This window comes from Phodopus roborovskii, unplaced genomic scaffold (genome assembly GCF_943737965.1).
Source record: "Phodopus roborovskii unplaced genomic scaffold, PHOROB, whole genome shotgun sequence".
Taxonomy (NCBI): Eukaryota; Metazoa; Chordata; class Mammalia; order Rodentia; family Cricetidae; genus Phodopus; species Phodopus roborovskii.
In genome coordinates this window covers 14532464-14546952 of record NW_026126433.1, presented here as the reverse complement: position 1 = coordinate 14546952, position 14489 = coordinate 14532464, and the positions used below count along the sequence as shown (strand labels likewise).

The 14489-nt window shown below is 38.8% G+C and overlaps 1 pseudogene; it reads right to left on the bottom strand.

Annotated features, from left to right (window-relative positions):
- Positions 1-13519: 13519 nt before the first annotated feature.
- On the bottom strand, positions 13520-14068 carry LOC127223205 (ADP-ribosylation factor 1-like; annotated as a pseudogene).
- Positions 14069-14489: the final 421 nt, after the last annotated feature.

Sequence of the window (14489 nt, the reverse complement as noted above, 5' to 3'; positions counted from 1 at the left end):
TGAATACTGATCTATTACCTGTAGACTACCCAGTCCTTGTAACTAACACCAACATGCAGGGAGTCTGGGTCAGTCCTGTGATGGTTTCCCAGCTATAAGACTGGAGTCTATGGGCTCTCCTTTGTTCAGGTTGGGTGGGTTTCTGCAGCCAGATCTTGACCCCTTTGCTCATCATTCCTGCCTCTCTGCAACTGTGTTCCAGGAGTTTGACTCAGTGTTTAGCTGTGGGTGTGTATGCTTCTGCTTCCATCAGCTACTAGATGAAGGCACTAGGATGACATATAAGGTAATCATCAATCTCATTATTGGGGAAGAATATTTCAGGTAGCCTCTCTACTATTGCTGAGATTGTTAGTTGGGGTCATTACTGTAGATCTCTGGACATTTCCCTAGTAACAAATTTCTCTAAAAATGCCTAATGGCTCTGTCTATTATGGTATCTCTTTTCTTGCCCTCCTCTATTCTCTCCCTGACTCAATCTTCCTGTTCTGTCATGTCCAAGTCTCCCATCCTCTTCCTCCTAACTCCCTCTACAATCCTTGGGAAATATTGTCTCTTTCCCCTTCTCCAGAAGACCATGTATGTCTCTTTAAGGGTCCTCCTTTTTTCCTAGCATTTCTGGTGGTATGGATTGTAGGGTGGTAAGCCTTTGGTCTATGTGTAAAAGCCATATAAGAGTGAGTACATACTGTGTTTGTATTTTTGTGACTGTGTTACCACACTCAGGTTTGTTTCTTCTAGTTCCATCCATATGCCTGTGAATATCATTATTTCATTGTCCTCTCCCCCCCTGCTGATTAATACTCCATGTGTAAATTTACCACATTTTCTTTATCCTTTCCTCAGTTGAGAGGCCTTTAGGTTGCTTCCATGTTCTATCTATTACAAATACTGCTGTTATGAACATAGTTAAACAGATGTCCTTGTATGAATATGCATCTGTTAGATATATACCTAAGAGTGGAATTGCTGGATCTTGTGGTAGATTGATTCCCATTTTCCTGAGTAACTGCCATACTGATTTCCAAAATGGCTGGATGAGTTTCCACTCCCACTAGCAGGGGAGGAATGAACCCTTCCTCCTAATCCTCTCGAGCATAACCTGTCTATTTATTTATTTATTTAGTTAGTTATTATTTTATTTTAGCAATTCTGACAACAGTAAGAAAGTATCTCAGAGTTCTTTTGATTTGTATTTTACTGATTGTAAGGATGTTGAGCACATTCTTGAGTGACTTTCAGCCATTTTAGATTCCTCTATTGAGAGTTCTCTATTGAGTTCTTTACCCAATTTTTAAATTGGTTTTGGTAACTAGCCTCTTAAGTTCTTTGTATACCTTGAAGATCAGGCCTTTGTCAGATGTGGGGTTCATGAAGATCTTTTCTCATTCTGTGTGGTGCCATTTTGTCTTGTTGACTGTGTCCTTTGCCTTACAGAAGTTTTTCAGTTTGAGGAGGTCCCATTTATTAATTGTCGATCTCAGTGTCTGTGCTAATGTTGTTATGTTCAGGAAGTGTTCTCATATACCAATTTGTTCAAGGGTACCTCCCATTTTCTCTTCTAAGAAGTTTAGTGTGACTAGATTTATGTTGAGATCTTTGATCCATTTGAACTTAATTTTTGTGCAGGTCCATAGATATGGATCTATCTGCAGGTTTCTACAAGTTACCATGCAGTTATGCCAACACCATTTGTCAAAGATGCTTTCTTTTCTCCACTGTATAGTTTTAGCTTCTTTATCAAAAATAAGGTGTTTCTAGGTGTGTGGATTAGTATCAAGGTTTTCAGTTCTATTCCATAGGTCTTCCTCTCTCATTTGTGTCAATACCAAACTGTTTTCTTTAATAGCTCTTTAATAGAACTTGAAGGCAGGGAAAATGATGGGTATAGAAGTTCCATTATTGTAGTGTGTTGCTATTGTTGTTTGTGTGGGGTTTTTGTTGTTGTTATTGTTTTTGTTTTGCTTTGGTTTTTAGCTATTCTGGATCTTTTGTTTTTCCATGAAAGTTGATTATTGCTTTTTCAAAGTCTGTGAAGAATTGTGCTAGGAATTTGATGGGGATAGCATGCATAGATTGCTTGGCAAGATTAACATTTTTACTATGTTGATCCTACCTATACAAGAGATTGGGGGATCTTTCCATTTTCTGTTATCTTCTTTAGTTTCTTTATTGAAAGACTCTAAGTTCATATTTTATAGGTCTTTCCCTTGTTTAGTTAGAATTACCCCAAGATATTTTATGTTGTTTGTCTCTACTTTAAGGGGGGGATGCTTCTATGATTTCTTTCTTAGCCTCTTTATTGTCTGTATATAGTAGGGCTAGTGTTTTTTTTTTTTTTTTTTTTTTTTTTCTTGTATCTTGCCACTTTCCTGAAGATGTTTATCAGCTGTAGGAGCATAGGAGTACCCTGATAGAGTTTTGGGGTCACTTATGTAAACTCTCATATCATCTGCAAATAGTGAAATTTGACTTCTTCCTTTCTAGTTTGTAGCCTCTTGATCTATATTTATTGTTTTATTGCTCTACCTAGTATTACAAGTACAATATTGAAGTGATATGGAATGAGTGGGCAGCCTTGTCTTGTTCCTGATTTTAGAAGAATCCCATTGTGTTTCTCCCCATTTAGTTTGATATTGGCTCGTGCTTTGCTATATATTGGTCTTATTATATTTAGATATGTTCATATTATCCCTGATCTCTACAAGACCATTATCATGAAAGGGTGTTGGATTTTTCAAAGAATTTTTCAGCTTCTAGTGAGATGATCATGTGGATTTTCTTTTTCAGTTTGTTTATATGGTGGATTACCTTGATGGATTTTCATGTGTTGACCCATCCCTGCATCCATGGGATGAAGCCTACTTGGTCATTGTGGATGAGTTCTCTAATAAGCTCTTGGATTCGAATTTGCTAGTATTTTATTGAATATTTTTGCATCAGTGTTCATGAGGGATATTGGTCTGTAGTTCTCTTCCTTAGTGGTGTCCTTTTGTTGCTTGTGTACCAAGGTAATTGAAGCTTCATAAAAAGAGTTTGGCAATGAACCTTCTGCTTCTATTGTATGGAACAATTTGAGGAGTATTGGTATTAGCCCTTCTTTGAATTTCTGGTAGAATTCTGCACTGAAGCCATCTGGCCCTGGGCTTTTTTATGGTTGGGAAACTTGATGACTGCTTGTATTTCATTAGGGGTAATAGGTTTATTTAAATTGCTTATGTGTTCTAGATTTAATTTTGGTAAATTATAACTATCCAGAAACGTGTCCATTTTCTTTCAATTTTAAAATTTTGTGGAGTACAGGTTTTTAAAGTATGACCGTATGACCTTAAAAATTCTCTGGATTTCTTCAGTGTCCATTGTTATATCCCACTTTTCTTTTCTTATTTTGTTGACTTGCATGTTCTCTCTCTGCTTTTTGGTTAGTTTGGACTGTTTTGTTGATTTTCTCCAAGAACCAACTCATTGTTTCATTGATTCTTTGTATTGTTTTCCTAATTTCTACTTTATTAATTTGAGCCCTCAAATTGGTTACTTACTGGTCTCTACTCCTCCAGGGAGCGTTTGCTTCTTTTTGTTCTAGGGATTTCAGTTGTGCTGTTAATTCTCTAATGTGATTATCCTCTGTTTGCTTTATTTGGGTATTTAGTGCAATGCAATTTCCTCTTAGCATGCTTTCAAAGTGTCCCATAAATTTGAATATGTTTTGTCTTCATTCTTGCTGAATTATTGGAAATCTTTAATTTCTTCCTTTATTTGTTCTTGGACCCTGGAATGGTGCAACACACAGTTTTCAATATCCATGAGTTTGTAGGGTTTCCACAATTTGTGTTGTTGTTGAATTCTAACTTTAAATCCTGGTGGTCAGATAAGATAAAATAGACTCCTATTTTTTAGTATGCATTGACGTTTGCTGTATTGCCTAATATGTGGTTAATTTTAGAGTAGGTGCCATGTAGTGCTGAGAAGAAGGTATAGTGTTTGGATTGAATATCCTATAAATGTTTGTTAAACCAAATAGGATCAGAACTTCTGTCTATTCCTTTTTTTTCCTTTGTTAAGTTTCTGTGTGATGGACCTGTATGATGAGATGTTGAAATCTCCCACTATAAGTGTGTGAGTTTTTATGTGAGATTTGTATTTTATTAAAGTTTCTTTTTTTTTATTTTGTTTTTATTGCTGAGTTGTGTTTTTTATTTATTTATATTTATTTTATATAACCAAGTTCATTTAAATGAAAACAAACATTTATAGACAATATTTGGGAATTTGGGCGTCATTCTTTCCAAACTACTTCCTGCTGGCAAGAGGCGCTGTCATGGGGGATTTGAAGAAGATTCAGAAATCCTGGCTGTAGTCTGGAAAGCTGCTTTGTCCAGCTGTTTTGAATGTAGGATCACCTGGTACTCTGTTTCAGGCGGTCTGGCATGATCAAACCACATTAGTCTGGAAGGAATCCACATCTTTCCATTTTCTGTGGAAACAAAAATAGAAATCCTTTTCCCCAGTAACTTGTCCTTCAACTTAAATTTTGGAGTCAAAGCATTTTTTTTTTAAATTTAATTCATTATTTTTACATGTAGATCCCAGTTCACTCTCCCTCCTTCCCTAACTCCCTCCCTCACTCCTTCCCTCCCTTTTACACTCTCTTCCCTCTCACATGCACTCTAACCACCCTCCCCTCCCATCCCCCCACCCAAATTCCATATTAGGGGAATGCCATCCAGTTGGGGTCATGAAGGTCTGACAGGTCATGTGAAGTAGGGACTAGGGCTTCTCTCCTGTCTCTAGGTTAAGGCAGTTATCCCTCCATGGGGGATGTGTTCCCAAAATCCTTTTGTGTACCAGGGATACATCCTGGCACCACTGTCTGAGGTCTCTTAGACTGCTCAGTCCTTCTGGCTGAGACCCATATCCAGGGGGGAATGAGTCAGTCCCATGCTGGCTTCCCAGCTATCAGTCTGGTAGACTGTTAGCTCCTCCAAGTTCAGGTAAGCTGCCTCTTTGTGTTTCTGCCACCTGGTCTTGTCTTCTCTGTGTGCACCTGAATTCTACTTCCACTCTTTGTTTATGTATGGGTGTTTGCTCCTGTTTCCAACAGACATTAGTTCAGGGCTACATGGATAAGTTAGTTGTTGATCTCACTCTCCAGGAAGGGTATTTATGGTAGCCTTTCCACAGATGCTCAAAATGTTAGTTGGCAGCAGTCTTGTAGTCCTCTAGACCTTAATTTGTGTTCAATTTTATCTTCAAACCAATATTGACTACCTCTTTTATGTTCTCTCTCTCTCTCTCTCTCTCTCTCTCTCTCTCTCTCTCTCTCTCTCTCTCTTTCTCTTTCCTGTCTTCTATTACTAACCAGGCTCAATCTTCCTGGTCACACATGTATTCCTTTCCTCCCCCTTTTTTTCTCCTAAGTCTCTCTCCATTTGTTGCCCCCCCACACTTCCCCTTAGCCCTGTGGAACTTGTCCCTTACCAGTTCTGTGAGGGACTTTATATGAATCTTGTAGATTATACCTTGTATCTTAGTTTCTCTGGTGGTGCGAATTATAGGCTGCTGATCCTTTGATCTAGGTATAAAATTCATATATGAGTGAGGACATACTGTGTTCCTCTTTTTGTGACTGGGTTACTTCATTCAGGATTGTTTCTTCAAGTGCCATCCACTTGCCTGCGAATTTCAAGATACCATTATTATTTTCTGCAGAGTAGTGTTCCATTGTGTAGATGTGCCACATCTTCATTAACCATTCTTCAATTGAGGGGCATCTAGGTTGCTTCCAGGTTCTTGCTATTACAAATAGTGCTGCTATGAACATAGTTGAACAGATGTCTTTGTTGCATGGATGTGAATCCTTTGAATATATGCCTAAGAGGGGAATTGCCGGGTCCTGTGGTAAACTAATTCCCATTTTCCTGAGGAACCACCATACTCATCTCCTAATGGCTGTATGAGTTTGCACTCCCACCAACAGTGGATGAGTGTTCTACTTTCTCCACATCCTCTCCAACATAAGTCCTCATTGGTGTTTCTAATTTTAGCCATTCTGGCAGGAGTAAGATGGTATCTCAAAGTTGTTTTGATTTGCATTTCCCTGATAGCTGAGGATGTGGAGCATTTTCTTAAGTGGTATTCAGCCTTTTTGATTTTCTCTATTGAGAATTCTTTCTTCATTTCTGTACCCCATTTTTAAATAGGGTTATTTGGTGTTTTGTTGACTAGTTTCTTGTGTTCTTTCTATATTTTGGAGATCTTCCTTTTGTCAGATATAGGATTGGTGAAAATCTTTTCCCAGTCTGTGGGCTGTCGTTTGGTCTTGTCCACTGTGTTCATTGAGTTACAGAAGCTTCTAAGTTTGAAGAGGTCCCATTTATTAATTGTTTCTCTCAGTGTCTGTGCCCCTGGAGTTATGTTCAGGAAGCAGTCTCCTATATCAATTTGTTCAAGGGTACCTCCTACATTCTCTTTTAGGAGGTTCAATGGGGCTATATTGATGTTGAGGTCTTTGATCCATTTGGACTTGAGTTTTGTGCATGGTGACAGACATGGGTCTATCTGCAGTCTTCAACACACGCTCATGTAATTGTGACAGCACCATTTTTTGAAGATGCTGTCCTTGCCCCAGTATAATTGATGGGAGATGCCATTATGTATATATGTTTCTCATACTGGTTAATAATAAAGCACTGTTGGCCAATAGGAAAGGAAGATAGGAGGGACTAGGAGACAAGGAGCAAATGGGAAGTAGTAAGGAAGAGTCAAGATGGAGAATCTGGAGACAATAAAACCGCCAGCCACCTCTCGCTGGTAAGACCACGTGGAAATACATAGAAATGGGTTAATAATTAAGACAGAGCTAGCCAATAAGTAACTAGTACCAGGCCAACAGATTATATCAAATACAGAGCCTCAGTGTATTAATTGGGTATGGCATGGCGGCAGGACAAGACCAGTGGAGGCGGGCAGAAAAACCATACATCTTATATATAATTTTAGCTGTTTTGTCAAAAATCAGGTGCTCATAGGTGTGTAGGTTAATGTCAGGACTTTCAATTCAATTCCATTGGTCTACCTGTGTATTTTTATGCCAATACCAGGCTGTTTTCAGAACTAAACTCTGTATTAGAGCTTAACATCAGGAATGGTGATGCCTCCTGAAGTTCTTTTATTGTATAGGTTTGTTTTGGCTATCATGTGTCTTTTGTTTTTCCATATACAGTTGATTACTATCCTTTCAAGGTCAGTGAAGAATTGTGGAGGGATTTTAATGGGGATTGCATTGAATCTGTAGATTGTTTTGGCAAGATTGCCATTTTTACTATGTTTATCCTACCTATCCAAGAGCATGGGAGATCTTTCCATTTTCTGGTATCTTCTTTAATTTCTTTCTTTACAGACACAAAGTTCTTATTATATAGGTCTTTTACTTGTTTGGTAAGCGTTACACCAAGATACTTTATGTTGCTTGTGGGTATTGTAAAAAGTGATGTTTCTCTGATTTCTTTCTCTGTCCCTTGTCGTCTGAAAACAGTTGGGCTACTGATTTTTTGAGTTTATCTTGTATCCTGCTAGTTTGCTGAAGGTGTTTGTCAGCTGTAGGAATTCCCTGGTAGAGTTTATTGGGTCACTTATGTAAACTATCATATCATCTGCAAATAGAGAGGGTTTGACTTCTTCCTTTCCAATTTGGATCCCCTTGTTCTCCTTTTGTTGTCTTATAGCATTAGCTAGAACTTCTAGTATGATATTGAAGAGATATGGAGAGAGAGGGCAGCCTTGTCTTGTTCCTGATTTTAGAGGAATTGGCTTACGTTTCTCTGCATTAAGTTTGATGTTGGCCATTGGTGTGCTCTTATTATGTTTAGGTATGTTCCTGTTATCCCTGACCTCTCTAAGACCTTTATCATGAAAGGGTGTTGAATTTTGTCAAAGGCTTTTTCATCATCTAGGAAGATAATAAAATGGTTTTTCTTTTTCTGTTTGTTTATATGGTGGATCACATTGATAGATTTTCATATGGTAAACCATCCCTGCATTCCAAGATGAAGCCTACTTCGTCATGGTGGATGATTTCTCTGATGTATTATTGAATTCAGCTTGCCAGTATTTTATTGAGTATTTTTGCATTGATATTCATCAAGGATATTGGTCTGTATTTTCCTTTCTTAGGTGTGTCTTTGTGAGTCTTGGGTACCAAAGTTATTGTGGCCCCATAAAATGAGTTTGGCAATTAACATTCTGTTTCTATCTTGTGGAACAATTTGAGGAGTATTGGTATTAGTTCTTCCTTGAATGTCTGGTAGAATTCTGCATTGAATCCATCTGGCCCTGGACATTTTTTGGTTGGAAGGCTTTCGATGACTGCTTCTATTTCTTTGCGGTTATAGGTCTATTTAAGTTGTTTGTTTGTTCTTGATTTAATTTTGGTAAGTGATAGTTATCCAGAAATTAGTCCATTTCCTTTGAATTTGAATTTTTTGTGGAATACCGGTTTTCAAATATGACCTGAAAATTGTCTGGATTTCCTCTGTGTCTGTTGTTATGTTCCCCTTTTCCTTGCTGATATGGTTAATTTGCATGTTCTCTCTGTGCTTTTTATTTAATTTGGAGAAAGGTTTGTCTATCTTGTTGATTTTCTCAAAAAACCAACTCTTTATTGCATTGATTTTTTTGTATTATTTTCCTGGTTTCTATTTTTTGATTTCAGCCCTCAAGTTGATAATTTCCTGGCATCTACTCCTAAGGGGTGAAATCGCTTCTCTCTGTTCTAAGGCTTTCAGTTGTGCAGTTAATTCTCTTATGTGACTATCCTCTGTTTTCTTAATATGGGCACTTACTGCAATGAACTTCCCTCGTAGCACTGCTTTCAATGTGTCCCATAAGTTCGTGTATGTTGTGTCCTAATTCTCATTGAATATTAGAAAGTCCTTAATTTCTTTCTTTATTTCTCCTTTACCCAGGAGTGGTGCATTTGCACATTGTTCAGTTTCCATGAGTTTGCATGTTTTCTGCTATTTGTGTTGTTGTTGAATTCCAATTTTAAAGCATGGTGGTCTGATAAGATACAGGGGAATATTCTTATTCTTTTGTATCTGTTGAGGTTTGTTATGCAACCTAGTATGTGGTCGATTTTAGCGAAGGTTCCATGTGGAGCAGAGATGAAGGTATATTCTTTTGTCTTTGGATGGAATGTTCTATAGATGTCTGTTAACCCCAGTTGAGACATAACTTCTGGTAGTTTTTTTGTTTCTTTGTTGAGATTCTGATTTGTTGTCCTGTCTAGTGTTGAGAGTAGAGTATTGAAGTCTCCCACTATAAGTGTGTGAGGTTTTATATGAGCTTTGAATGTTAGTAGAGTTTCTTTTACGAATGTGGGTGACTTTGTATTGGGGGCATCGATGTTCAGAACTGAGACTTTTTGTTGATGGATTTCTCCTGCGATGAATATGAAATGACTGTCTTCATCTCTTTTGATTAATTTTGGTTTGAATCTAATTTGTTAGATATTTGGATAGCTATTCCTTTTTGCTTCTTATATCCATTTGATTGGAAAATCTTTTCCCAACCCTTTGCCCTGAGGTACTGTCTATCTTTGAAGCTTAGATGTGTTTCTTCTATGGAGCAGAAGGATGGATTCTGTCTTCGTATGCATTCTGTTAGCCTGTGTCTTTTTATAGGTGAGTTAAGACCATTAATGTTGAGGGTGAGTAAGGTCCATTGATTGTTGATGCTTGTTTGATTTAGGTTTGTTGTTGGCAGTGGTATTGTGAATATATTTGTTCTGCTTTACCCTTGGTATTTGGTGTAGTTGGATTATCTGTTGCCTACATTTTTGTCGGTGTAGTTACCTTTCTTGGGTTCGAGTTTTCCTTCCAATAATTTCTGTAGGGCCGAATTTGTAGATATGTATTGGGAAAATCCGTTTTTTTTTTTTTTTTTTCATTAAAAATATTGTTTTCTCCATCTATAGTGATTGTGAGTTTTGCTGGATATAGTAGCCTAGGCTGGCATCCGTGTTCTCTTAATACTTTTAGAACATCTATCCAGGGCCTTCTGGCCTTGAGGGTTTCCATGGAGAATTCAGGTGTAATTTTGATAGGTCTGCCTTTATATATATTATGTGTCCTTTTTCCTTCGCTGCTCTTAATATTCTTTCTTTATTCTGAATGCTAGGTGTTTTGATTATTATATGTCGAGGGGGTCTTTTTCCTTTGGTCCAGCCTTTGGGACCTATTTGGGGTTCGGTATGCTTCTTGTACTTTCATGGGCATGTCCTTCTTCAGATTTGGAAAGTTTTCCTCGATGATTTTGTTGAATATGTTTTTGGCACCTTTGAGCTGGGCTTCCTCACCATCTTCTATGCCTATTTTTCTTAGGTTTGGCCTTTTCATGGTGTCCCACATTTCCTGGATGTTTTGTGTTAATGATGTGTTGTATTTATGATTTTCTTTGGTCGATGAATCTATTTCTACTAGTTTATCTTCTGTGCCTGAGATTTCTCTGTTCCATCTCTTGAATTCTGTTGGTTATGCTTGTGTCTGTAGTTCCCAATTTTTTTTGCCCGGTTTTTCTATTTCCAGAATTCCTTTGGTTTGTGTTAACTTTATTATCTCTATTTCAGTTTTCAAGCCTTGAACCATTTCCTTCACCTGCTTAATTGTTTTTTCTTGGCTTTCTGTACTTTCCTTAAGGAATTTGTTCATTTCTTCCACTTTTTTTGTTTGTTTTTTCCTCCATTTCTTTAAGGGATTTTCTCACATCTTCTTTGAGGGCCTCTATAATTTTTTGATGGTAATTTTTAAGTCTTTCCCTTCTGCTTCCTCTGCTTTGTTGATGTGTTCTGTTCTAGTTGTTGTAGATTCCCTAGATTCTGGTGGTGTCATGCTTGTCTTTCTGTTGTTAGGTGTTTTCTTGTATTGCCTTCTTCCCATAGCTTCTTCCAGTAGGTGTTGGTGGGGTCTCCCCTTCTCTCTATCATACTTCCCCAGTGGGCAGTGGTCCCTCAAGATAGGTTGATCTCTGGGAGGGGCCTGAGACTCCAGCAGAGGCCTGGACATGGGGGTCAGAGACCAAGCAGGTGGAAATTACCGATGGTCCCTTGTGGATAGGCAGGTCTCCTTTGTTCATAGTTCCTCCAAGAAGTCTCCAAAGTAGGCTAGACTGTTGGCTCCACCCTCTGTCCCAGTGCTCAACCAGAGCGGCAAGACCATGGTCAGGGAAGGGCACAGGTTAGGGGGGGCACGCTCGTGGTGGGGATGGGTGGGGGAGTATCAGAGCTCCAAGGGTTCTCTCTATGGGGACAGGATACAGGAGCAGCAGGATCAGGGGCCAACCCAGGGAGTTTGGGGGTGAGGGAGAGGTCGTAGGGGAGAGGCAGCCCCTATTGGGCCCAGACTCACCTCTGGCCAATAGCTGGCAGAAGAGGACAACGGCTGAGCTGAAACTTGGGAAGGTTTTGCAGGATAGTCAGATCTCACTGGAAACTGGAACTCTCCAGCTGAGGCATCTTTCTTTAGCAGAGGCCCGGTTTGGGGGTTTTATTAATGTTTCTTTTATGAGTGTGGATGCCTTTGTATTTGGGTCATAGATGTTCAGAACTGAGACTTCATCTTGATGCATCAAGATAGAGAATTCTAAGCAGCACATCTACCTGTACACAACATGTTTCCCAACATTATGACATTGGACTTAGCTTCTGAACTATAAGCTAGCCCCTATTAAATGCTTTCCTTCATAAATGTTCCTGTGGCCATGGTTTCTCTTCTCAAAAACAGAAACCCCAAGACAGTCAATAAACAAATTCAGAGAGGTAATTACTTCTCAAATGATGTACACCTATAAGAGACAGAGTAATAGCTGTCCTCAAAAAAAATTGTTGTGCAAATTTTTACAGAAGCTGTGTAAGACCATTTTATAACATATATGCAAAACAAAATTGTAGAACATCATCAAGAAGCAAGTGCATGTAAAATGTATAAATAATCATGGATGTAGAGGCTTCCTGTGCCAAAGAGAGATGATTGGATTTTGTTCTTAGTCAACAGGGAGAAGTCAATCCCTGCAGCCTCCTTGAACATCTGCACTCATGTACACACACACACACTATTAAACATAGTAAAAATAAAGCATTAAAATCATTAAAAAATGTATAATGAAAAAATAAAACCATTAAAAGTTTTGAAACTCACTTTAAGCTTGAACTTTTTTTCTCAAATGAAATGGAGCAAGTATTTGTCTTGATATACACACTGTGCTTTGAGTTAGAAGGGGATATCTAAAAGCAACCACAGAAATAATGTGCACTCATGATGGCCAGATGAACCAGGACTTGGCTTTCATTCTATTGGATGGTCTGTCCTAACAGGAAACATAAAACTAATGCATGGCTTTAATGGCTTCAATATTTTATATGTAATCGAAAGAAAAGCATTGTAGAATGGTTAGGTAATGTCAATATTAAAAGCAAGATACATGTGGCATGTACATTCTTTATTTATTTATTTTTTTTTGATTACTAATTGTATATTGAAAGCAGTAAGAGTTTCTAGGATACAAAATACATCAGTTCTGAGATTTCTCCAAGGTAAATTTAACAGCTCCAGCTTCTTCAGTGTTTTTCTTCAGTTTTTCAAAATACAATAGAAAAAAAAGGAGAGGTCATCCTTCAGTGGCAAATTGGACCTTTACAGGCTGAGGGAGAAAGCTACTTCACTCATGGAGATGTAGGTGCTCCAGGATGTTGGTCTAGAATGGATCCACTCTCCCAGCTTGCATATATTCCTTCTTGTGAGACCCAGGTCTCCTGCTAGCTTATCCAAGAGAGCCCAAGAGTAATCTGGTTGTGTAGGATGCCATGTGGTTCAGCCACACACCAAATAGAAGGCAGAACTTGCACCTCACAATGGCTCTCAGCCAACTCCTAAGTGGCCATGTGAGCATAAACACAATGCTATGGAATGCAGGTGACCCAAAGACCTGTGAGTCACAGGGGCTCTACTGTGACCATGTAGCAGATGGTGGTTTGTCACCTTCTCTCCTGTTCCCATAGGGAAACAGGTGATCTGATGGAGCACCATTCAGACCATTACTGCAAAACCTACACTAGGCATTTCCTCCTTTCAAGTATTCTTGTCCTGTATTTTTTTAAACTATTTTTAAAAATGCACTGAGCTTGTGTTAAAAAAAACAACCAAATGGATATTGACACCAGTCTACAGTCCAGTGGCTCTCAGAGGCCACGTGCCCCTACACCAGTACTGAGAGTGAGTTGATTTTCTTTTCATAGGAAAAAAAAAAGCTAAGTAATATTGCATAGGGGTACCAGAAACAACCTCAGTGGAAACAGAAACTATTGACATTAAATAAAAACCTGGCTGCAGGCTTCATCTGCACATGTACAACACGGTGGGATGAACATTGTGACCAACCAATGGAGACAGGTCACGTTTACCACGTGAGGGGAAAGCAGAGTGCAGAGAAGAGCAAGTGAGAGAGAGTAAGAGGTCTTGTTCCAGAGCTAATTAGAAAGCCAGTCTAGTTCTTTATAGAACCCGTCCCCTCTGGTGGCACAGGTGGCCTAAATGTACCAGTTCTTGTGGCATAGAGAGTGAATCACTAGCTTGTCTGGGATTTCGGCAAGTATTCATAGCACTGGGGAGGTCCTTTTTGTTGGCAAATCCCAAAAGAATTGCATCCTGTACCTCATCTTCATTTTGCATCCTCATGAGCTCCACAGGCCTCATTCATGCGCTCTCTGTCATTGCTGTCCTCTATGAAGATCAAGCCTTGGGTGTTCAGGAAGTAATAGCGCTACAGCACCAGATCTTTTTCTGGCCACCCACATCACACGTGGTAAAGATAATGTTCTTGTACTCTACTATCGCCACGTAGAAAAAAATGGTAGGAATCATGGTCACAATTTCACCCAGCCACAGTTTGTATAGAATTAATTGGTGTCTTCCATGCAGCATTCCGGCCAACTATAAGAATGCACATTTCATTTAATTTCCTTTTTTTTTTTTTTTCCAAAATGACCCTGGAAGAGGTTTCCAAAGATATCCCCCATGCTTTGGACAGGTGGAAGAAATTCTGGACAGAGTCCTTTGTGGCAGCTACTCCCACCCAGGTGTTGGTTTAGCTCCCTGATGCCTAAGGATATTGAGCACTTTCTTAAGTATCTTTCAGCCTCTTTGGACTCCAGTATTGAAAATTCTCTGTTCGGTTCTGTACACAATTTTAATAGGGTTACTTGGTATTTTGGTGACTATATTCCTGATGTCTTTGTATATTTTGGACACTATCCCTCTGTCAGATTTGGGGTTGGTGAAGATCATTGCCCAATCTGTGGATTGCCATTTGGTATTGTTGACTGTGTCTTTTGTCTTAAAGGAGCTTCTCAGTTGGAGAAAGTTCCATTTATTAACTGTCTGTCCCAGTGTCTGTGCTACTGCTGTTATGTTCTGGAATTCATTCCAGGGTATCTCCCA